At 46.9% G+C, this 22735-nt stretch overlaps 1 protein-coding gene and 2 long non-coding RNA genes across 4 annotated transcripts in view; 2 read left to right on the top strand and 1 right to left on the bottom strand.

The window, feature by feature from the left end:
* Window positions 1–22735, top strand: part of KAZN (kazrin, periplakin interacting protein) — a 993570-nt gene that overhangs the window by 519456 nt on the left and 451379 nt on the right. The gene's annotated exons all lie outside the window — the stretch shown is intronic.
* LOC140700981 (uncharacterized) lies at window positions 9020–9630 on the bottom strand. The gene is made up of 2 exons (XR_012079749.1): window positions 9425–9630; window positions 9020–9337 (listed from the first exon to the last, which is right to left on the bottom strand). It is a non-coding gene; the product is annotated as an uncharacterized lncRNA (long non-coding RNA).
* Window positions 9749–10044, top strand: LOC140700980 (uncharacterized). Its single transcript, XR_012079748.1, has 2 exons — window positions 9749–9839; window positions 9920–10044. It is a non-coding gene; the product is annotated as an uncharacterized lncRNA (long non-coding RNA).

Raw genomic sequence — 22735 nt, 5'->3', positions numbered from 1 at the left:
GCTAAACAATTTTGGCATGGAAGTAAAACACCATCTGTGCAGAGCCCCGCCTTCTGTGATCTTTTGCTCTCGGGACTCTATAGAGACGTGGTACTTTCTCCCTTCCCTCTGAGTAGCATTTTCTTAGCCACAAAATGGAGAGGAGGGACAAGGGTGAAGAAGATTAGAAATAAGCTGAGTCTCTGGGTCCCATTCAGCTCTCACTTGCTATGTTCTAAATAACTGGGAATTAATTTTATTTTTAAATAATAAAAACGAAAAGTGTGTAGAGTCAAAGAAACAGCCCCTGGCTACAGCAGCTCAAATTGAACTCCTTGAAGAAGGGTGGGGGTGGGAGGGGGCGCGATGCATATGGTGGAGGCGTGGTTTTGAAGTTTGGAAAAAAAGGAGACATCTGCTTTGCTTTAAATGGCCTCAAAGACCAGTTCTTTGGGAGGAAATGCTGGAAGCATGACAGCCACAGAAGAAAGGAGGCAAAAAGCAGGTGTTGAGAAAAGCAGCGGAAACAGCAGGGACGTGAGGGTGCCGAGTGCTGGATGCCCCTGTGGGCATCTGTCGTCAGTTGAGGCTTTGCCCCTCTTCCAGGCTTTCCTGACCCTGTAGCATTCAGTAACCCCGGGAAAGCTGACCTGGGGCAGAGCCAGGCCCATTTCTGACCTTTGACTCTCAAAAGCCTAAGCCAGGGCACAAGACAGAAGATAAGGAAGCCTAGATGGCTAACATCCTCCCGTCCAAAGGAAGAAAGAAGGGACCATGTGGGTGCCTGTGGTTCCCGATCAGGGCTGCTCCACCTTGTGTTACTTCAAGAGCCTCAGAGAGTTGGGGGCACACCAGCCCACAGAGGGGCCTCAGAGAGGCAGGAAGACCCTGGAGTCCCCTGCGTCCGGCATGACTCAGCAGGAGGAATGTCTGAGCGAGGGCTGGGTGGGCCTGGACAGCCTCAAAGGATTCCTTGTGCCAAGCGTGACGCTGGAGCCAGGGATTGCTCCCAGATACCGGCAGGGCCGCAGGACAGCATGGATGCCAGGGGTGCTTCCCATGGTCCCAGGTGTCTGACACAGGTGGATCCCCTGTCGTGGTACAGGTGGTGATGGGAAGACACCTTGCAATTGGGGCAAAAGAGGACAAAGGGATACATACGGCCTCATGACAAGAAGACAAGGTGGAGTTAGAGAACTTCAGATGGTGCTGCCAGTATGGCCCATGGATGACACAAGGTCCAGTGGTGTCCACGCCTGGCATCTGTTCATCCCACAGACGGCACTATGGACTGGGTGCGGCCAGGCTGGAAACACTGGGATGGAGATGACCACAGCACGGTCCACATGGTTTCTTCCCACCAGTGGCCCCAACCTGATGGAGGAGATGGACAGACCAAGACTGAAGGAATGAAACACCACGACATCGGTAACCAGCAGGAGCAGGAGGGAAGGACAGTGAGAATGAGAGGAAAACGGGCACCGAGTCTGCAGGAGCCTGGGGGCGGCTGAGTGCGGGATGCCGGGCAGCCGGGACCTGGGGAGAGCAGGGGAGCAGATGGAGAGGCACACTGATCTGACGTGCTTCACTATAAAAAGCAGCAGCTTGCAGGACAACCACCTGTGCACAGAAAGCCAGAGTTCCTCTTCCTGAGCAGGAGCATCGCCGTGGTGCCAGGGAGGAGGCTCAGAAGAGCCTGGGCAAGATATAAGCACGATTTGGCTGAGGTTCCCCTCCCTCCGGGTGCAGCCACCTCCCGGAATTTCCCCAGTTGCCGTACGAAATTGAACTGAACCCTTAACAACTGTGATCACCTTCTAAAGCTCCCTCCAGACCTCCATTCTTCTGCACGAGACCAAAGCTGGTTTTGTTTGAACACCTGCCTAACCAGTCTCCACTACAAACGAACAGTATTCTGAAAGGGAAGGAGCCGAACCAAAGCAGAGGGGCAGAAAGATCCCAGCCTGATGCACACTGTCCGGTCACCTGGCTCCTCTCCCTCGGACGTCACGCTCTCAGAAAGAAGGGGCTGGAGAGGCTGGAGCTGAGAAACACGTGCAGCGGCTGCCCCGGAGAAGGGGAGAGGAAAAGAAACTGCTTCCCGTGTGCTCCCCGCCCTTGCTAAGAGCCCACAGGCAAATCCGGGATGAGCTAATGAGTGTCCAGCCACAAGGTCCTGTGGGCGAGTCCACGCAAGGGAGGGGGCTCACTGATGCCAAAGGAGGGAGAGCAGCCCACATCTCAATCACCATCAGGAGAAATGGGAATGAAGACCAGTCTCCAGGGCTCGGGTTCTGACGATGCCCCCAAAACGCTGGTCAGCACGGACTCTGACATTTACAGAGGTGCCCGCGACAGCTTTAGCCAAATCCCTTTCACTCGATGTGTCCAATGTGATATTTGAACAGAAATGTCACCCTCTTGACATTTATGTCCCCAAACCCTTCAGAATCCTACTGTCCTTGAATTAGCTCCTTCATGGTCTCTTTCCAAAGTGAAAACTGTTGATAAAAAAAGAAGAAAAGAAAAAAAAACTAAAGTTGAGATTGGTGAACTCAGAATTAAGTCAGACCAGGTCTTTTAGTGAAATGTGAGCTTTGTCATGCTGAGAAAGTAGCATTTGTGGTGGGTTTGTGTTTTTTGTTTTTTTGGGGTTTTTTTGTTTCTTTTTAATTGAAGTATAGTCAGTTTACAAAGCTACGTCAATTTCTGGTACGTAGCATAATAGTTCAGTCACGCTTGTACATACATATATTCCCTTTCATATTCTTTTTCATTATAGGTTACAAGATATTGAATATAATTGCCTGTGCTGTTTATCTATTTTATGTATACTAATTGGTATCTGCAAATCTTGAACTCTCAATTTATCCCTCCCCACCTCTATTCCCCACTGGTAACCATAAGCTTCTCTATGTCGGTGAGAATTTCTGTTTTGTAAATAAGTTCATTTGTGTCTTCTTTTTTTAGATTCCACATCTAAGTGATATCATGTGGTATTTTTCTTTCTCTTTCTGGCTTACTCCACTTAGAATGATGATGATCTCCAGGTCTGTCCATGTTGCTGCAAATGGCATTACTTTATTCTTTTTATGGCTGAGTAATATTCCATTACACACACACACACACACACACACACACACACACACACAACTTCTTTACCCAGTCATCTGTTGATGGACATTTAGTTGTTTCCATGTCCTGGAAGAAGAAGTGATACTGATCCTTCTCAAACTCAAACCCATTCTATGAAGCCACCATCACCCTGATGCCAAAACCAGACAGAGACACTACTGAAAAAAGAAAATTACAGGCCAATATTGTTGGTACACATAGATGCAAAAATTCTCAACAAAATATTAGCACACAGAAACCAACAACACATGAAAAAAATCACACACCAGGATCAAGCTGGATTCATCCCGGGGGCACAAGGATGGTTCAGCACACACAAATCAATCAACGTGATACACCACAACCACAAGAGAAAGTACAAAAATCACATGATCATCTCCATAGTGTAGGAAAAGCATTTGATAAAATTCAACACCCATTTGTGATTAAAAACTCTTACCAAAGCATTAGTGTTTTGAAACTTCCTTTTCAAAACACTGCACTGTCTTTAGTGGCACCTCTTGCCTGAGATGATAAACCATAGTTCACACCATGCAACAGCTCAAGGAAGACACCAGCCGAGCACCTGGCTTTGAGCTGAGAGCTGAGAACCCAGAACCACCTACTCTCAGTGGGAGACCAGCCCAGACGTGGCGTCGGCCTGTTTTTGAATCATCACTTTTCTTTAAAAGTTGTGAGGGAGGAAGCATGGTTACTGAATATTTGGCTGCCATCACCCTCCAGTTGGGGGTCAGATTACTACATCATGGTTCAGGTTATCAGAATTGATTTTTTTTGGCAAATGTATGCTAAAAACTGCATTTTTTTAAAGTAGATAAAAGGGTGCCAGAAAAAGAAACTCATGTTTGTAGACATCAGCACATTTCAGTGAGTACTGCAGCTAAATTGGAAAGAATGTGCATTTTTGAGATTTCTAATGTAGATGCAAATTTGTGTTAAGGCACGTACACTGAGCTCTGTTAGTTCTAATCTTTCACACAGGCCTCCTCCACCAAGAGTATCATAGGCACATGAAAAAAATAAACTCATACCCCTGCTTGCACAGAAGTCCCCTTCCCTTTGCCAAAGACTTCTGCTCCCACCTAGACGTCATTCATTAAGCAGGAAGCAATTTTCTGTTTTTCTCTCCAAATACAATCACGGCTTCTCCCATCTCTACTGTGTTCTCCCCAGTGAGAGGGCTGTAACTGACCTAACTTAAAGAAAAATAAGTTCTGCTTTCCATCTTTAGAGGAGCAAACCATCTGAGACCTATTTACGTCTGACATGCCTTGTTGGTTACAAAGGTTTGCTCTTTATAATGAAAACTGGGCTCACTTAGAAGACTCGAGCAGATAGAGCTTCTTGCTGCTGTCGCCTTAGCTCTCCTGTAACTTGACCATGATCCTAGCAATTAAAGGTAGCAAGGAACAAGCTCTTCAGAAGACTTGCCTGCAAATCTAAGCCTCTGACATGTTCCACTTTGGTGCCTTGGATTATGCAGTCATTCTCAATGTTGTTTTGAAGCCTCGTTTTAATAAATGTCCAAGAGAAGAAATGCAAATACGTATTGATGCAGACTGCCCATCTTCTGCGTGAGCCATGGAATTTGGGCGGTAGCTACAGCAAAACAGGACCTAGTGCATCCACAATTACTTTACCACACTTAGTAGGCATTGGACAACTCATGGGAAAAATATAGATTTTTGTTTCTCAGCTGTAGGAGGAATGAATGAATCACAGGCCACAGACTCAGGTGTGGAGTAAGTATCAAATCCTTTTATTTCCTTCCAAGCAGCTTAATTTCAACTGTGGCTATTCCACGCCACAGTTCTCAGAGCTCCCCCATCCCCACCCAAACAGGTCTTTCTCCAGCACCAAGGTGTTGGGAGGGTCCCCCACCCCCCCATCCTTCCCCTGACGCCCCAGCATGTATGGGCTGTGAGTCACCAGACCACACTGGTTGCCATGGAGACACACATCATCCCAGTCTACAGGTCCCTTCAGGTCTGAGGCTGCTGCTCCCACTCCCCGCACGGAGGTTGGGGGATGGTGGTGAGGCCGGAAGCATCTCACCCTGCCCCTTGGTGTGCTCGCCACGCCTCTGGGGCTGGGCCCTCCCGGGAAGCAGGTGCTGGTTCCCCTGACTCTCAGAATGCTCTTCTGCTTCTGGGCCAAGGGAATAGATTTTTATTCAAAGACTGTTGTGAATAGTCTTTTCAAAACTCTCTCACTTCACGTCTCTCTCAGAGGTACTCCTCTCCCCCAAAACTATCCACCTCTGTGACTTTGGCAAACCAAAGTGAAAAAGGGAAACGTCCTGCAGGCAATTCCAACTCCCCACCCTGCCGATTCTCCCAGCTGCGAGCCTGTGTCCTGTTTGAGAAGTGGTAGAGGAAAATAGAGACGCGATATCCAAATACATGTATACGTAGACACAATCACATATATCGATACACACATACACACAGATAGACGTACAGATAGACATGGAGATGGATTGGCTCCACATTATAAATGTTACAAAGTTACACATCATCACACAGAGAGAGAGAGACTCAGTGTCCCTTCCCTACACTGTAACCAGCAGCCTTCATGCTCATTCAGGCACTTTCTTTTTTTGTTTGTTTGTTTTAGGAGGGAGATGATTAGGTTTTTATTTATTAACTTTAATGGAGGTCCTGGGGATTGAACCCAGGACCTCCTGCATGCTAAGCACACGCTCTAGTACTGAGCTATGCCCTCCTCCCGCGGGCACTTTCTTAGCTTAGTCTCATAGCTCCACTGCTTAGCTTAGTATTTCATTGCACAGTCCATCTGCCTCCTTGATCCCTTGCTTTCTCTTCAGTGCAAGGAGAAGCATGGGCTGCGAGATCTCATGGCACACAAATGTAATGGCCGTAAGCACCACGCATGGTCCTGAGGCTGCGCAGAATATGCTGGCAGCCCCAGGAAGGGTCAGGGTCCATGGTGTTGGAGCAGGAGCCCAAGCAGGCAGGACGCTGCCATGTGAGATGGGATAAAAATGCCACGGTGGCAGACAAATCGAACGGCAAAGGGAAAGCAACGCTTTAATTTCAAAGCGTATATCCGAATGGGTTACTTGATGTTAGTTCTGTGCATCCGTGTGTTGTTACCCAGAAAGCGTGGAGGCAGGGTGAGAGGCCTGGGCTTGGAGCCAGGGACCAGCATTCCAGACCCAGCTTTTCCACAGAGGGGCCTGTGCCCTTGGGGAAGCCCGTTCCCTGATCTGACCCCAAATTTGCTCGTCTCTGAAAATAAAGGGTCAGAGCAGTTGATCACCAGGCTCTTCTCAGCTTTGAGGGTCTTTGGTGCTAGTTTTTTCCAAGTAGACGGTATGTTTTAATGCCTTTTTATGGTGATTAGGGCAACTGCTCCTTATGTAACTGCAAACCTGGATGGATTTTAACCCCAGGCATGTCAGTCTGCCAGGACTGTACCTTCACTTTTCGACTCCATAAAACCCAGCAAACTTTGTGTGTATTAAAGTTTAATAGCAGCCTGAGAGTGAGAAGGCGAGAGAAATGTGAGCAGTACCTAAAGGTGTTTTATTCATGTTGGTTCTCGTATGTATGATTCATAGTTCTTGGGCTTGGTTTGGTGATGAGGACAGGTTCTTTAAAACTCTAGCAAAGGGAGCTCATAAGGAAAATGGAAATCTTTTACTATAAGAAAATGCTAAAATATTCATATATTTCTTTCAAGACCCAACAGCATATGGAAAAAGCCAGCCCTTTTCAACCACCAAACACACTTATCTCCAATCCTCTCCTACAGTCACAGGCTGGACAGACGCAGCGTAACATGTCACGGTCCTTGGATAGCAGGTCACCAGCAGAGGCACCCAGAGCCACCTCAGGGTCAGAGCAGAAGACATGTGGACTAAGCTAAGAAAGCGCTGGTGGGAGGAGGGTATAGCGCAGTGGTAGAGTGTGTGCTTAGCATGCATGAGGTCCTGAGTTCAATCCCCAGTGTCTGGGTTGTCCCATGTGGCTGTGTACTGATGTGTACTGGAATAAGAAATGTGCAGAGAAATGTATCAGTACCCCTGTAGGAGGGTGGTATAGCCAGTTACGAAAGCTGTGTTCTCATATGCTGCTTGGAAGTTAGTTTCTTTTTTATCATTTTGAAACAGAGGTTGGCAAACTTTTTCTGTAAAGGGCCAGATAGCAAATGTTTCAGGCTAATGAACTGTAACATATCTGTTGCAACTACTCAATTGGCCATTGCAGGGTGAAAGCAGCTGTAGACAGTATGTAAACAATGAGCAGGCTTGTGTTCCAATAAAACTTTATTTATATGGACACTGAAATCTGAATTTCATATCATTTTGCACATGTCACAAAGTATTGTGCTTCTTTTGATTTTTTCAACCATTTAAAAATGCAAATGCTATTCTGAGCTTGGGAGTTATTCACAAACAGCCAACAAGCCAGATGTGGCCGAGGGCCATAGTGTGCTGATATATAATTTTGTTTGCCATTTCCCATAGGGAAAAAAAATGACGCTGGATATTGTTTGGGTACCAGATCAATCTGCAAAGGTCAATTCAATCCATAAAGAACCCAAACTATGGCATATAGAGTAACTAACATTTTTGAATGTTTACGCTTGGCACTGAGCCAAGCTCTTTATATTCATTACCTCCCTTAATTCTTGGTACAGTCCTAGGGGGAAACTGGCTGAGAGAGTTGAAGTGACTTGCCCATCGCAGCTAAGAAGCTGTAGAGCTGGGATTTGGACCAAGGCTGTGGGATCTCAGAGCTGTGATATTCGCAGCAAAACTACCCAGGCTGGTTATAAAGCAGGGGGCCGGTTCCTATAGCAGGATGGCACCTGGAAGCTAGTGAGCCCTCAGTGCATGTCGGCTATCCTCCTTGTCATTATTACTAATTGTGCTCCAACACTACTAAATCGCCTCTCAGCGTACCACTTCCTCAATCCGAGTTTCGACCTGGAATGCCCCAAACATTTTCCCTTCCCTGGCTTTCAATATCCCGACAGTGTCATTTTGCAAGAAAGGGTAGAAATTCTCCTGAGTAGGTAAAACTGACTCTTTAATTATCCACACTTTTCCTCTGCCTAAGAACAGACAAGCCAATCATTGCCCAGCTGCTCCAGTTGAGGGAACAAAGGGTAAAAGAAGATTCCCTTTGCAGCAGAGTCTGCAGAAGACATATATGGAAACCCTTGGGGTCCACTGCTAACATACGAGCTGTTGGCGAGCCACGTATCGACGCATCAAGGCCTTATCTGTAGATATGTGTTACAGCCATGCGCCAAGTCCACTGGACACTTGGAACATTTTGTCATTGCCCTCATCAGTAACATTTCAGTAATATTTTAGTATTCACGCGAGCTGCAACGTTTGCTGAGCACAAAGAACCCTCCTGGTCAGCCGCAGATGAAACTGACAAATTGAAATAGACAAAGATGTAAATGAATCTTTTGTCCCTTTTTCCGTTTTTATCTCCCTATTCTTGGCTCCAGTCTTTTTCCAGTTTCATAGTGGGACTTATTTTTCCATGCATCCCTCACTCCCTCTGTCATTCCAGGTACCAAACTCTCACTCCCCTGGGGCTATTGTCAGTCACCAGAAGACCAGTTTACAATAAGGTACAGGAGAGCTGATTAGATTTAAGGTGTCCTTGTCCCCCCACCAAATTGTGTAAATCTTGAAAGAGATCACCTGTCGACCAGAAGTGATTTTCTCTTGGTGTAATTTGGGGCAACGTGGCAGGGCACCAAGGGAGATGCCATAGGGCAAAGTTTTTGCTAACATCTTTCTGATCATTTCATCAAACTCACCTATGACTAAGTCTGCATCCTCTTATTTGTAGTGAATAGAATTATGGACTCTAACGCTTGTGGGCTAAATCTTATTATTGCATGAGAAACCAAAACATAATGGATTAAAACCATTTATTATGTCTCAAGATTCTGCTGGTTGACCAAGCTCAGCTGGGTGGTCCTCATTGGGGTCTTTCATAAAGTTGCAGTCAGATTGTGGCTGGGGCTGGAGTCATGTAAAGACTTCTTCACTCATGTCTGGTACCTGGGCTGGACCCGAGTCTCTGTCTCTCTCCATGTGCTTATCTTGGGCTTCCTCATGGTGTGGAAGCTTCAGGACAGACTACTTACATGGCAGCTTAGGGCTTCTAGAACAAAGTTCCAAGAGACTCAAGGTGGAAGCAGCCAGTCTCTTAGACCATGAGCCTAGACACTGGTAGAGCATCATTTTTAGCATATTCTGTTGTTCAAGCTGTCACGAAGCCCACCCAGATTCGAGAGGAAGGGACACAGAACCCACCTCCTGATGGAAGGAGTGTCAAGAAATTGCCCTCTTTAATCCATCACAGATTGGATGAGAACTCAAGAGTCATCTTATCAACCCCTTTATAAATGCTCTCGAACACGTTTTAGCAGCAGAGTCCAACCTGCTTCTGAAACACCTCCAGTAAAAGAGGACTCGCTGGTTCTCTGGAGCAGCTCATTCCAACTCAGGACGTCTCAGTCTCCTAGAAAATTCTTCTCACATTTGGTGGCGACCTGCCACATTCTAATTCTGATCCTTTATTCTAGTTCTAGTTCTTGGAACTACAAAGAACACTCCCCTTACTTTTCCATGTGACAGTCTTTCTCGTGTTTGAGCACTGCTCTCCTTGCCCTGCTGCGTCTTCTTTTCTCGAAGCTACGCGTCGCCAGTTACCTCATCCATCTCCCAGGTGATATATGTTATCATTCCTCCCCCAGTGTCACTTCCTTCCTCTGAACTGGCTCCGTTTTCCTCCTGCCCTTCTCACAGGCTGGTGCCAAGTGTGAAACAGGAAACATCGGTCAGAGAAGTCACACCTCTTCCCTCCCTGTCTGGGTCACCACTGCTCTGTTAATGCTCTTGTAACAGGGGTAATATTTTTTGAAATATGTTAATCTGCTTTCCTTTCTCATGCTTCCCCGAATATTACCATCCTTCTCTTCAGTAGAAGCACCCAGCACCTCTGGGGGAGATGAGGATTGTTATAACAGGAAGGCGAAGAGGGGAAAAGAGCTGCTGTTCCACTTTTGACTTCCAGTTTTAGGGTGTTTAGTCCACAGGTGTATTAGGAAAAACACAGGTCTTCCCTACTTGGATCTCCTTTACTGCTCACACCAAACCCCTCACTTCTGACACCTCTTGGTCACCAAATATGTATGGTGTTTTCCCACCAAGCCATTCTGCACTGCCAGCTGGGCATCCTGTCTACGTGGAGATCCCACAGGTTAAGGACTCAGTCCCGTGAGACTCCCCCACTTCAGATGCCAGTTGCAAGTACATCCCCAGGCTCCCCCCCATTTCTGTCCGTCTTGGCTACAAATCAGAGCTTCCTGTGACCTCCTCCCCCTGTGATTCAATTATTTGCTAGAACAGCTCACAGAACTCGGGGAAAACACATGTGCCAGTTTAGTAGAGGATGTGATAAAAGGATATAGATGAACAGCCAGGTGTGGAAATACATAGAATGAGGTCTTGGAGGGCCCCGAGCACAGGAGCTTCTGTCCCTGTGGAGTTGGGGTGCGGTGTCACCCACCCAGGACGTGGCTGTGCTCAGCCACCTGGAAGCTCTCCGAACCCTGTCCTCTGGGATTTTATGGAGGCTTCCTCACGGAGGTGTGATGGGTCATCTCCATCTCCAGCCCCTTTCCTCTCTCTGGAGAAGTGGGGGTGGGGCTGAAAATTCCCAGCTTCTAATGATGGCTTTGTCTTTCTGGTGACCAGCCCCCATGCAGGAGCCCCCCCGGAGTGGCCTCGTTAGGACAAAAGATGCTCCTGGTGCTTCTATCACTTAGGTGTTTACCCGGGTTTCAGGAGCCCTGTGGCAGGGCCTGGGGACAAAGACTAAATACACATTTCTTATTATAAATCACAATATCACAATAGGCTTATTATAAATCACAATATCACAATAGGCTAACACTATTTCAAGATAATGGTCTCAAAATATAGGCTTTGTGAGAGAGAAGGTCTTCTAAATCCCAGAAATCCACATGTGTTGGATTCAGTGCATGAGTTGTTAGCAAAACTGGCATAGAGAGGACAGAGGAAATGAGGAAGGGGCTGAGGTCTGCAGACAGGACGGGAAGGCTCGCCCCTGACGGGGGTGGGAGAGGGAGAGAGAAAGGAGAAGGAGTAGATACACTTCCTGGGGTTAGAAACAGCAGGCGAGGGTGGAGGAGCCCCAGGGTTGAGGGCTGGTCCTGTGCTCAGGCACAGACGGGGCCACCTCAGCCCCGTTAGAGATGCTCCGTGCCCCATGTGTACTACTTGGGCAGAAGGTTAAAAATGACCTAAGAAGGTGTCCAGGTGAGTGGACCAGGGCCGTCAGTCATGAAAAAAAAAATGCACTCATGCAAAATAAACCACCCAGGCCATCTGAGAGAACTGGTGGGATTAGAACAGGGTGCACAGATGGTGGGACCCCATGGCCCAAACCCAGGACAGCATCGACCACAGACATCAGCCATCAGTGACAGCACACCACCCACAAAATGAGATGACACCAGCCTCATCTCCACAGTTCCCAATGCTGGAACCTTTGGGGCCAGGTGAAGTCAACAGTCCTGAGTGGAAACCAGCAGAGACATGGGGGACAGCAGACAGACCACCATCCCCAAAGCAGGAGGGAGGGTAGGCTCCTGTCTGGCCAGAACGCTCCAGGAAGAAGAAGCAGGAAAACTGAATGCTTATCCAAAGAAGACTGAGTTAACCCCAAAAGGCATGCCCTCATTTAGAAGAGACCGACCCACCTCCACCAGGGAAGATGCGAGGATGCAGGTTTTATCCATCACTGCCATCGGTGGAGTGCAGACCTTCTGAGCAAGATCAGGGCATTTAAAGAAAGCTACGCTTTGTTTTGTTTTGTTTTGTTTTGTTTTGTTTTGTTTTGTTTTGTTTTGTTTTTGCACAGCTGAGTTGCCGAGTGTAAACTTCCTGCCCCCTACAGAGCTCAAGACCCATTTTTCTGCAGCCAACTGTTCAATGTGTCATTTACAGAAACTTCTTATGAGCAGATCCAAACATACCTCTCTAGAGCTGAGCCTCTCCCAGGCTGTCAGAGAGAGAAACAGGTGTAGAATTTTCCCTCCCCTACCCTGGAGATCCTGTGAGATCACTCAGCTGAACTTAAGTGCACCTCAAGGCCCGTTCTCAAACCCCACCACCGTTACCCTCACAGAGAGTGACACAAGTGCTGATGGACTAACGAAGTGCAGGCACCATCTGTGATCAGGACCGCTCTGTGGGGAGAGCACTTTAATCTGCGAAACGTTTCCCAAGGCCCAGAGGTTGGACAGGCTCTTCTGGGTGGAGTGGCGGTGGGAGGAAAGTTGAGGGGGGGGTGGAGTTTTGTACGGTGGGAGGCGGTGGTTCACAGACTGGTTTTGTGCCCAGCTCAGTCACTTGAAAACTTTGATTAACTGACTTTGTCTTTCCACGCCTCTCAGTTTTCCTCGTCTGTGAAGTATTGTATCATCACTGTTACCATTCAAACTACGTGACATGTTCAGGAGAATAAGGGACACTTTGAAACTAACAGTAACAAGATTTCTAAGGGGTTTTACTATTTGCAAAATTGTCTTGCATACATTTTCGTCCTTTTCAACAGTGATTTCCAAACTGTGTTCCCTGGATCCCCGAGGGTCCCTGGAGCCTCCCCTTGGGAGAGGGGGATGAAGTAGGTAGAGAAGGTGGTGGGGGCGGCACAGGATTCCCATTTCCCGGCACAGCTCAGAGTGATTTCATTTGCCCTTCCTAATCCCAAGATTCCCTGGCTTTAAAAGCACAACAGCAACAAAAATGGAGACTCACTGATTTCGAGAAAGTGACACAAGGAAGGTTGAGCTGAGCTCAGTCAGTGCTGAGCTGACTGGGCACGGGAGCCCCCATCTCTCTTAGAACAGCTTGCCACCTTCCTTACCATTTCCACCTGCCAGCTGACTCCCTGAGTCACTACTCAGCTGTGAGAACCAGTGTCCCACCCCTACCCCACCCCTCCAAAACCCACGGTCCAGGGTCCTCAACCCAGTTCACCAAAACCTCAGACCTTCCCTTGATCCTGGTGCCTGGGTTCTGGCATGACTCAGCAGGCTTTGGAAAGAAGGAAATATTCCCAGTCCAGGGACATTCTGAGGACAGACGTGGGTCTTATTTCCAAAGGGCAACGATTGTCATTGTGCTTAAATGAACTGCTTTCCCAGCTGAAAACATGTATTTTTTTAAAAGCTTAATTTTTCTCCTTTCTCCAAAACGAGAATCGAGCGTTAACTGTGGCCTGGCACCTTGAGAGCATTTTCCTTTTTTATACTTCATAGAATCCTTAATAATACAAAAATTGCCCAGAGCACTTCACACTGAGTTATGAAGTCATTAACATTTCTGGGATAAACACAATACCCCAGGACAAGTTATTAGATGTAGGGTAGTGGGGGGGAAATTGGATACAACGAAAAGGCCTCATGTCTGGCAACTAGAGGCAGAAAAATCCACCTGCTCCTCGTTCAAGGCAGCAGGATGCATCCCGCATCCTCCACGCGGACTGGGTGGCCTTTTCCCAGCCAACCGACTCAGCGTATTGGATATTGGTAAAACTGTAAAGAATCAGCATCTTGCTGTCCCAAGTTCAGCCGTCTTTCCAAACACACGGCCCTGCATCCTGCCTCAAGGTTCCTGGTATTTACGATCGTGTCGGCAACAAAATGGCTATCCCCCCCCCCCACCAACCGCGGTCTATTCAGACCCATAACAAATTTTACCTAGCTGTGCTGTTTGCTTTTAAATTAGCAGGGGCATCCATCATGCATGCGCTCTACTAGCCCCCACTCCCGCCCCGGCCCCTGTTTCCACTTGTCCTTCACGATTACACTCAGGTTTCACCGGGTTTCACGGAGATTTCTGAAAGGCTAGGACTCCTATTGTCTTTCCTTTTGATAAACAACTCTGGTACATTTTACCAGCGGTTTCTTTTGGGGGACTTCAGCATACATACTGTACCTTGATTATTCTCTAATTCTGCTCACACACAAGAATTACGGTTATGAAAAGAAAAGGAAAAAAAAACTGGCAGGGGGACTGTCTTTCAGACTTGCGATGAAGCATCCTTGCCTCTGGCTGCAAACCCAGGCAACAAAGACAAACTGTCATGAACTTTATGGACGGTGTCAAAAGTTCTGTTTCTTTATGGGTGTCCCCTGGCCTGAACTGTGCTGGGGTAGAGGGGTCCTTTCCCGGACTGCGCCGTGAAGCCCTCTCCAGAAGGATGAGATCACAAAGGGTCGTGCATCTCAGGCAAGGATGACCCCACTCTCCCATCCTGCATCAGCTGCAGATACCACTACTTCCCAGTGTCCTTTCTCTGTGAGCCTAGACTCAGCTTCAGAAGCCTTCCCAGCAAAGTGTATCCAGTTGCTGTTGATACTTAATTAAAGACATGCCATCTATTTCCACTACAGTCCCTGGGAAGCAACTCCACTCCAAGCGTGCATAGCACTTGAAAAGTCAATTAAAACTGTAGCACCGTCCAAACACTGTTTCCACCCCTCGACACTTATGACAGCCCCGAGATCTCATACTCTCTTCCCAGTAGCCAGTAATAAGGGCTCTGACCCGTGGGATCGTCAGCCAGTCCCTACATAATTCAAAACCTCTGATTCTCTGAGTATTCTCACCACTGTATTTGAAACTCACTGATGGAAGAGGCCATGTCCCACATCCCCCTTGGAGCCATCACTGACTTCATCTTCTTCCACCCCACTGACCTCCACCTCCGTTTCATACCCGCTGCACCCTGAATCCCTCATCTTCATGCCTCTCTACTCCTCAAACTAGATCTTGAGTCTGGGGCTCCCCTATTCTGACTCCAGCCCCCTTCTCCTTCGTTCAGTGAACTCTGTCCTTTCTGGAACTTCTCATTGCTTGGCTGGTCACCTGGTCTGTCCAGAGTTCAGGGACTAGCCAACCTGCCTGAACTCCAGAGTTACCCTCTTCAGCATCACTCTCACCAGCATCCCAGGCTCTGTCAACCCCTGGGCCATTTGCTGTGACAAGCCCCATCCCTGAATCACCCCTGCAGCCCATCTTGTCCCTGGAGAAATAATAATCCTGAACAGACCTGCAAAACATTACCAGTGGGCTAGCATCCTATGTTGAACTCATGCACTGGGAGACCACGGTATCAAATTCATGCTGTTCTCGTAGTGAGAGAAGTTTCCCAGACTGCTGCTTGTATGCTGTGCAGAACTATTGGCTCTCTTCTCTGTTCCATATTTCTGACACTCCTTAGCCGGAACTTGCACACTACACTCCCCAGTCTGCCTATCACAATATTGAAAGTGATCATCTGTGGCTTACAGAACTCAGCCATCAGCCGAAACCAAGGCTAACCTGTTTTCCCATTATGGGGCCAAACCAGGGGCCCAGATCTCCAAGGAAACTTGGTGGAAATAAAATGATCTCTAAATATTTGTTAAATGGAATGACCAAAGCTCTCTGGAGCAATCAAAACCATCTCTTGATTAACTTGAACTAGAACTCCCTAATTCCTGGAGCAAACTAGAGAAGGAGTCAGCTGTATATGCCTCTCCAGCTGACTTGAGTGACATGCAGGCTAGAGATGCTCCTCAACCCCATCTCAACATGGGTCACAAATAATTTGTTGTTAATAGTGACCAAAAAGAGGGGAGGAGACAGCTCAGTGGTAGAGAGGGTGCTTAGCATGCACAAAGTCCTGGGTTCCATCCCCAGTACCTCCATTAAAAATAAAAAATTAATAAATAAATAAACAAACCTAAGTGCCACCCCCTGAAAACAAACAAACAAACCTAGGAAAAAAAAAAAGAAATAATGACCAAAGGTCCAGTGCTGAGTAGATTTTCTTCCTCTTTCTGTTTTAAATCATTTGAAGTTGATTTGAGGTTACCCTGTGTAATGTCCTCACACTCTTTCTCGATCACCTATACTTTTGTGTTTGGGAAAGAAAGGGGTACAGCTGTGCAAGAGGGCTGCCCACGTCAGTGTCCTTCAACACACGTGTCTAGGGAGAGGGAACGCGGTCCTGGAGGGCCCGGTACTATTTTGTTTTTTTTTTAAGAGGTTGGGTAGACAAATAGCTACCAGATGTGGATGCCCGGGAGCCAGGCTCCACGGGAGGGACACATGGTGACTCGACGCTGTGACAGGCAGGTGGGGGAGTGTGAAAGCCCGCGTCTGCGTGTCTCGGAAATGTGGAACGGAGAAGAACACCAACGGTTCCTCCGTAAGAAGCTGACGTTGGCCACCTGGCTTCCCTCTGCCTGGGAGCTGTCCCTTCCAGCCTCTCGCATCTCCCAGGTACAACAGACTGTCATTGTACTGTCAACTCTGGGAGAGCAAAGACCACACCTGTGTTCCTCTGTCATTTCCCCAGCACTCGCATTATGTCAATGGAAGGCGCTTAATACATGTTTGTCGAGGGAATGAATATTTTTCTCATGCTGATGGCTGAATGTTCACAGACTTTGGACAATAACATTCCAGAGAGCCTGAATTTTGAGGAAGCTCCCAAGTCAAGATCTTCCTCATCCTTTCCCACCATCTGGGAACCACGGTCCCTCAGGACCCCACTGAAATAATGTTGTTTGTTACTACCCAGTAGAACTTTCTGCTCCATCCAACAGGGTAGCCACTGACATGTGCCTCTTGAGCACTTAGTGTGATTGGGGAAATGAATGTTTAGTTTTTTTTTCATTTATTCAACACAAATTTAAATCTAAACATACAGCTCCTGTGGCTAGCGGCTACCCTCTTGGACAGTGCAGACCTTGTCCAGTGGGCACTAACCAGCGGTGTCTAGCCTATCAGGGAGTTTGGGCTCCATCTGGAGCCCTGCCGCTCAGTGTCAGTAGCCCTGGTGTAGACATTGGACCTTTTTAAGCCTCAGCTCCTACAGCTCCTGGAATGAAGATGACTATAATACTTGTCCATCTACCTCCCCAGGCTGGTGGGAAGGTCCCATAAGACAATGCTGAAAATACTCTGGAACCTCTGAAGAGCTATTCAGATGTTAGTTATCACTTTCTGTCTTTCTCTCAGTTCTCCAGTTCACATTTTCACCTTCATGTCCTGACAACACCAGGCTTAACGCAAAGGAGCAATGCGGCGAAGGGGGCTATCTAGCCCCCTAGTAATCTGGTAGAAGCCATGCCCTCATGGTCAAGCCTTTCTGACTGAAGGGGATGAAAACCCACATGAACCAGCCCAAGTAATAACTGAGGCTTATTGTGCAGAGAGAGACATCCAGGCAACCCAAGGGCAGGCATTTTGGGGAACAAAAAGGTGGCCTCAAAGTCCAACTGGATCACGTTGAACCCTCTGCGAAGTGGCTCACTTTTAATAACTGGCTGAGGACCTGAGGCATCTGTAGTTTTAGATTTTTGCCTTACATTGACCACAACAAAGATTTGCATCTAAGGAAGAATAGAACCAGAAATCATAATTATCTTTCTAGGCTCAACTCTCTAATCAGTAACTATATTAGACAAATTACTTTTTTTAGTATGCTTTGCCTCAGTTTATTTTTCCAAAAATGGGCGTGACCAAGGACCATAAAGTCTACCACTAGAGGGAGTGTGCGGTAGAGGAAGAAAATGCTAACATTTTCCAAGACCCTCAGGTTGTAAGGGTGCAAGGGAGAAAAGTTCTCATTTGACAAAAATATTTATCAATAAACTGATTATTCATAGAATTATCCCCTCTTCTTACTTAACACCAGGATGATAGTTCAAATATTTACCATCCAATAGTGGGCATCCACCCACCATGCAGAACAGATTCCTGCTACCGGGGACAGGGTCCTGAGCCTCCCGTGCTGGCCAGGAATTTACCTTTCAGTTGGTACACTGGGGAGGTTGGGGGACTTCAGTCATAGTTGTTTGCTAAAGCTTAGGAAAGTATTTTGCAAATATGAGAACAAATATATGTATGTATAGGCATGACTGGGACATTGTGCAGTACACCAGAAACTGACACATTGTAAATGACTGTAGTTCAATATAAAAATTAAAAAAAAGAAAAGAAAAATATTTTGCTATTTTAACAAGCAAAGGACTATACCGGTGCATATGGATTGAAAACCAATCTGACCTAAACACTAGCATTAAGTTCCCCTACCACCCCCCAAAAATGAAACAACAATTTATTACTATCAGTCTCTTGCTAGGTGGCATTGCAAATATTACATCTGATGTATGACTTTATGAAGTCAATAAAAGTGATATAGAAGGATTGCGTGAATTGCACTTCAGGCAAGTCACTGACAGATAAAGATATAGCAGGACTAGACCAGTTATAATAGAAGAAGACAGGGCTAAGAAAAATGCTTCAAAAGAGAATGACTGCTAAATGAGATATCCTGGGCTGGCTCCCGGAAGGATATAAGGACGTTTGTGGGAAAAGTGATGAAATTTGAATAACGTTGATTGCTTAGTTAATAGTAATGTACCAGGGTTAATTTGTTAGTTCTGACAAATGTATTCTGATTCTCTAAGATGTTAACTTTGGGGGAAACTGGGTGAAGGGTATATGGGAACTCCCTATATTCTTTGCAAATTTTCTGTAAATACAAAGTTATTCCAAAATGAAGACAAAGGTTGATATCAAAGGATTATGGGAAGCCCCTGGCAGTAGTTAGTAAGGCCCCCAGATATTTTTTCTAAACTTGACTTTCTTTATGATACTACTATGAATGTCAAATGTGAAGTGAAGGATGACAGTGTTCTAGCTGGTGGAAAAAGTATACCAGAAATTTTTTTTTTGAGTTGTTATTTATTTATTTAATTGAAGTAGAGTTGGTCTACAATGTTGTGGCAGTTTCTGGTGCACAGCGTGTTGATTCAGTTATAGATACATGTTCTTTTCTATATCCTTTATCATTATAGGTTATTACAAGATAATTGAATATAGTTCCCTGTGCTAAACAGTAGGACCTTGTTGTTTATCTATTTTATATGTGATAGTTAGTATCTGCAGATCCCAAACTCGTAATTTATACCTGCCCCCCTTTTCCCTCCTGGTAACCATAAGTTTGTTTTCTGTGTCTATGAGTCTGTTTCTATTTTGTAAATAAGTTCTCTTGTGCAGAATTTTTTTTTAATCCTCACTTGATTCATCTTCTCTTGATTCTAAGAATTAGTGCCCAGTTGCCATTGCAACCTAAATTGTGTTAAATGCAAGATAACAAATTGTCATAATTTTTAATTTCATTTTTCAAGATGAAGTCCCAACCCCAATCATACAATCACCCCACTGCTTATTTTGAACACGCCCTGCCACATTAAGTGAATGCATTTTAAGTCGCCTTCCTGTGGCCCACTGTTACGTGGCTAAGTGGACGCCCCCCACCTCCAGGGTATATAAGCTCGCTCCCAGCTCAGCGCTCTTAAGTAGGATTCCTTGTCCTGCTGAGGGAGAGGGGAGATGTGAGAGGCCAGAGAAGGCTGAATTGCTTTACATAATAAAAGGATTGACAGGCACTGGCAGTGTTGCTGAGTGAAATATGATGTCACTTCACCTCATTGTCCCCAAGAGACCTTCAGTAAAATCCACGTTTTGCATCAGTGCTTTGGAGTTGGAGTTTGTTCTGCTCTGGGTTTTGAATGAGACCTATGTTGACACTGGCCTTAAAGATGAACGCCAGATGGTCCGGTTCCCCGCTGGATGCCCCATGAGTATTCCCTGCACTGAGTTGTGCTCAGTGGCTAATTTGAAACTTGGTCTCTGAAACCAGCCTGTGGCATCTACAGGAGGCAGAGGGGGATCACCCTGTTGTGTGGAGGACAAACCGAGGCGCACCGGCCTATACAGGCCGCCAGGAAGAGAGCTTGCAGACCGGCTGGTAGGAACACAGTGAGCTAGAAAGGATACGCCCCTTCCAAAGGCAGCAGCCACACAAAGTGCGTGGCCAGTGCGGCCAGGATGCTGGATTTGCAGGTGAAACTGCCCCATGGCTCCTCTTTGTTTGACTTTTTTAAACACAGGACCGAGTTATTCAAATAAGTCTGCCGTCAGTATACTTCCATGGGCAGCCTCTTTGTAACCTCTAGACAGGGAAAGTAGGAAACGTTAAGTAGTAGGTCCCTGCCACTTTGGAAAATAAATTTACTTTGTCCTAATATATAAGTCCTAATACCCTTTCCTCTCTATATTAGCAAATTCTGGGTCACAGTATACTTCCACTGCATCAGCATGTGCATGTCTGTGGCTACAGACAGAGCTTCTAGCTCCTGCTTATGCTTCTCAGGCCTCTCCTCTCTCCACTCTTTAAAGCCCTGTTAATAATCAGACCAATAAGAAGAGTGTAAGGTCCAGACCAGACGCAAATTCTTTGCAAGAAGCTGCACTGTTTCCAAGGGGTAGGGAGCGGACCCAGGCACAGAGTGCTCACCCACCTACTCACGTGTAGAAGCCAGCTATCTTTTCACAGGAGGTGTTCGGATGCAGCGCTCCCCAGATCCAGTTGTGTCCAATAGTTCTTGACGCTGTCTGCCAACAGATGCCAAGTTAAGGTTAACCATTTGTCTTATGCTTCTGCTTCCCCCGAGGACAAATGAAATAGCTACAAATTAGCCAGTTTTTCCAGATGGCAACGGAGAAACCAAAATAGACACCCAGCTTAATTTAGGGGATAGACGGATGGGAAAGGAGCTGATTCCTATGATGGTGATGTGTGGATAGACAGTAAGTTCTTTCCTGGGACACATAAAGATGTGTTTTCCCCATTTTCGTTCAGAAAAACACCGAGGTCAAGGCAAGTTCAGTTCCACATTGTGAAGGTGAATCCCCAAATTGCGTTTCCCAGAGGAGGCTGTGTGCAAAGGCGCCTGGGGCCAGGGCACCAATCTGAACTTTACTGATGAACCAGGTCACCTTGAGCAAATCCCTCGCCTCTCTGTGCCTCCTCTGAAGCTGCCCAAGTGTTTGGAGAATAAGGGAGACTTACTCTGAGGAGGGCTCTGTGCATCACAGAAGACCTGCAGTCCTTCTGGGGCAAAGCTCCTTCCTATCTGAAGCGAAAACCTCGCTCCTCTTACAAGTCTTTCTGTCTGTTTCCGGCCCCGGAGTTATGGGTTCTAATCACTCTTGATCCTCAGTTTTAAACTGCGTAAGGAAAAGACATCTGTTTTCCATTCCTGGGGCAGAAAGGTTAGATAACAGCGCGGCCTGATCCTTACAGGCGGCCTTTTCTGTCGCATTGAGATGTTTCATCTGATGATCGTGAGCATCCAGTCGAAACTCCTGGTGATTTGCCGTGACAGCCCAGGAATCAGACTTCAAGGCAGAGGCCTACTGAGGCGGTTGCCAGACTCTGTTATTCATCATAAGACGTTTCCTCCAAAACGCAGGGACTGGCGAATAGGCCGGGCCTGGGTGAACTTAGTCGGGAAAGCGGCAGATCCCTGCCTGGTTGGTGTCTAGAGGCTTGTTTTGCTCACACAAGCGCTGTGAATTCAGCAGTCCTCACAAACACCACAGGCGCCAAAACGAACAAAGTAACAGCAACTCTAAATATTCACGGATGTAGTTCCTATTTTAAGGACCCAGAAAAATCAAACATCAGTGAAGCTATTTTTTTTTTTCCTGTACCTCCAGCTCAGTTTTAGTGTTTACTACCCTGGGCAGGCAGAGGAGCAGCAAACTGAAATGCCACTTGAGGTCACAGAGTCACTACCATCGCACAACTCCAGGGGGCGCTGCTCACACTGTCTGGAGTCGTGCATGGCTCAGCCTGCCCAAACATAAGTGGCAGCCCTGCCAATGAGTATCGAAGATGGAAGAAGCAAAAATGGAGACTAGTATTGGGCTGGGGAGGATGCCTGCTTCCAAGGCGTCTCCACGTGTGAGTTGCTGGTTAGTAGCATGATGGGGGGTACAGGTTCGGAACTGCAGCTGGGCGGCTCTGGGGACTCCTTCCCCTTTCTAAGCCTCAGTTTCTCAGCTTTAATCGGGCTATGTGGCCTGCATCATATGTACTTTAAACATCCTTTATCATAATCTGTGATTCGATGTGTATGGAATTTCACAGAAACCTACATCCTAGAGGCCGCTGAGAAGTATTTGGGATGCTTCCATTCTGAACACATACTCCGGAGGTGGTTGCATAAGCCCTTCAAAGTCTACACCAGAGGGTTTGTTAGAAACAGTTTTGGGGGGGGGGGTCAGTAAAATGCAGGCATGTGGTTGGCTAGAGAAATGAAACAGGACTGCCATGCTCGTATTAAAAAGATGTGCGAATTTGGCCTGATCAGTAACTGATCAGTCCCTGCAGAGCAGCCCCAACGCCCCAGGCCCTGCCCTCAGGGAAGGTTGCCCCCCGACCTGTGAGCTCCGAAATTGGCTGGTCCTGGAGTGAGCCAGTCCCGCCAGGGAACTGGAGGGCAGAGAGCGGCAGTGCCTTCCTCCTGTGCATTCTGTGGCTCACTGCTACCCTTTGAAAATTGTATCCGCTCATTAAAAGGTGGCCTCCTTCACATGAGTGGGGTCCCCTGCATGTTTAATAGTACACCCTTTTCATTTTGCTACAGAAATGGCTTCATACCTGCTGCACTGATTCAATGG

This window comes from Vicugna pacos, chromosome 13 (genome assembly GCF_048564905.1).
Source record: "Vicugna pacos chromosome 13, VicPac4, whole genome shotgun sequence".
NCBI lineage: Eukaryota > Metazoa > Chordata > Mammalia > Artiodactyla > Camelidae > Vicugna > Vicugna pacos.
The sequence above is the reverse complement of the archived record's forward strand: the minus strand, read 5'-3'. Positions and strand labels throughout refer to the sequence as shown.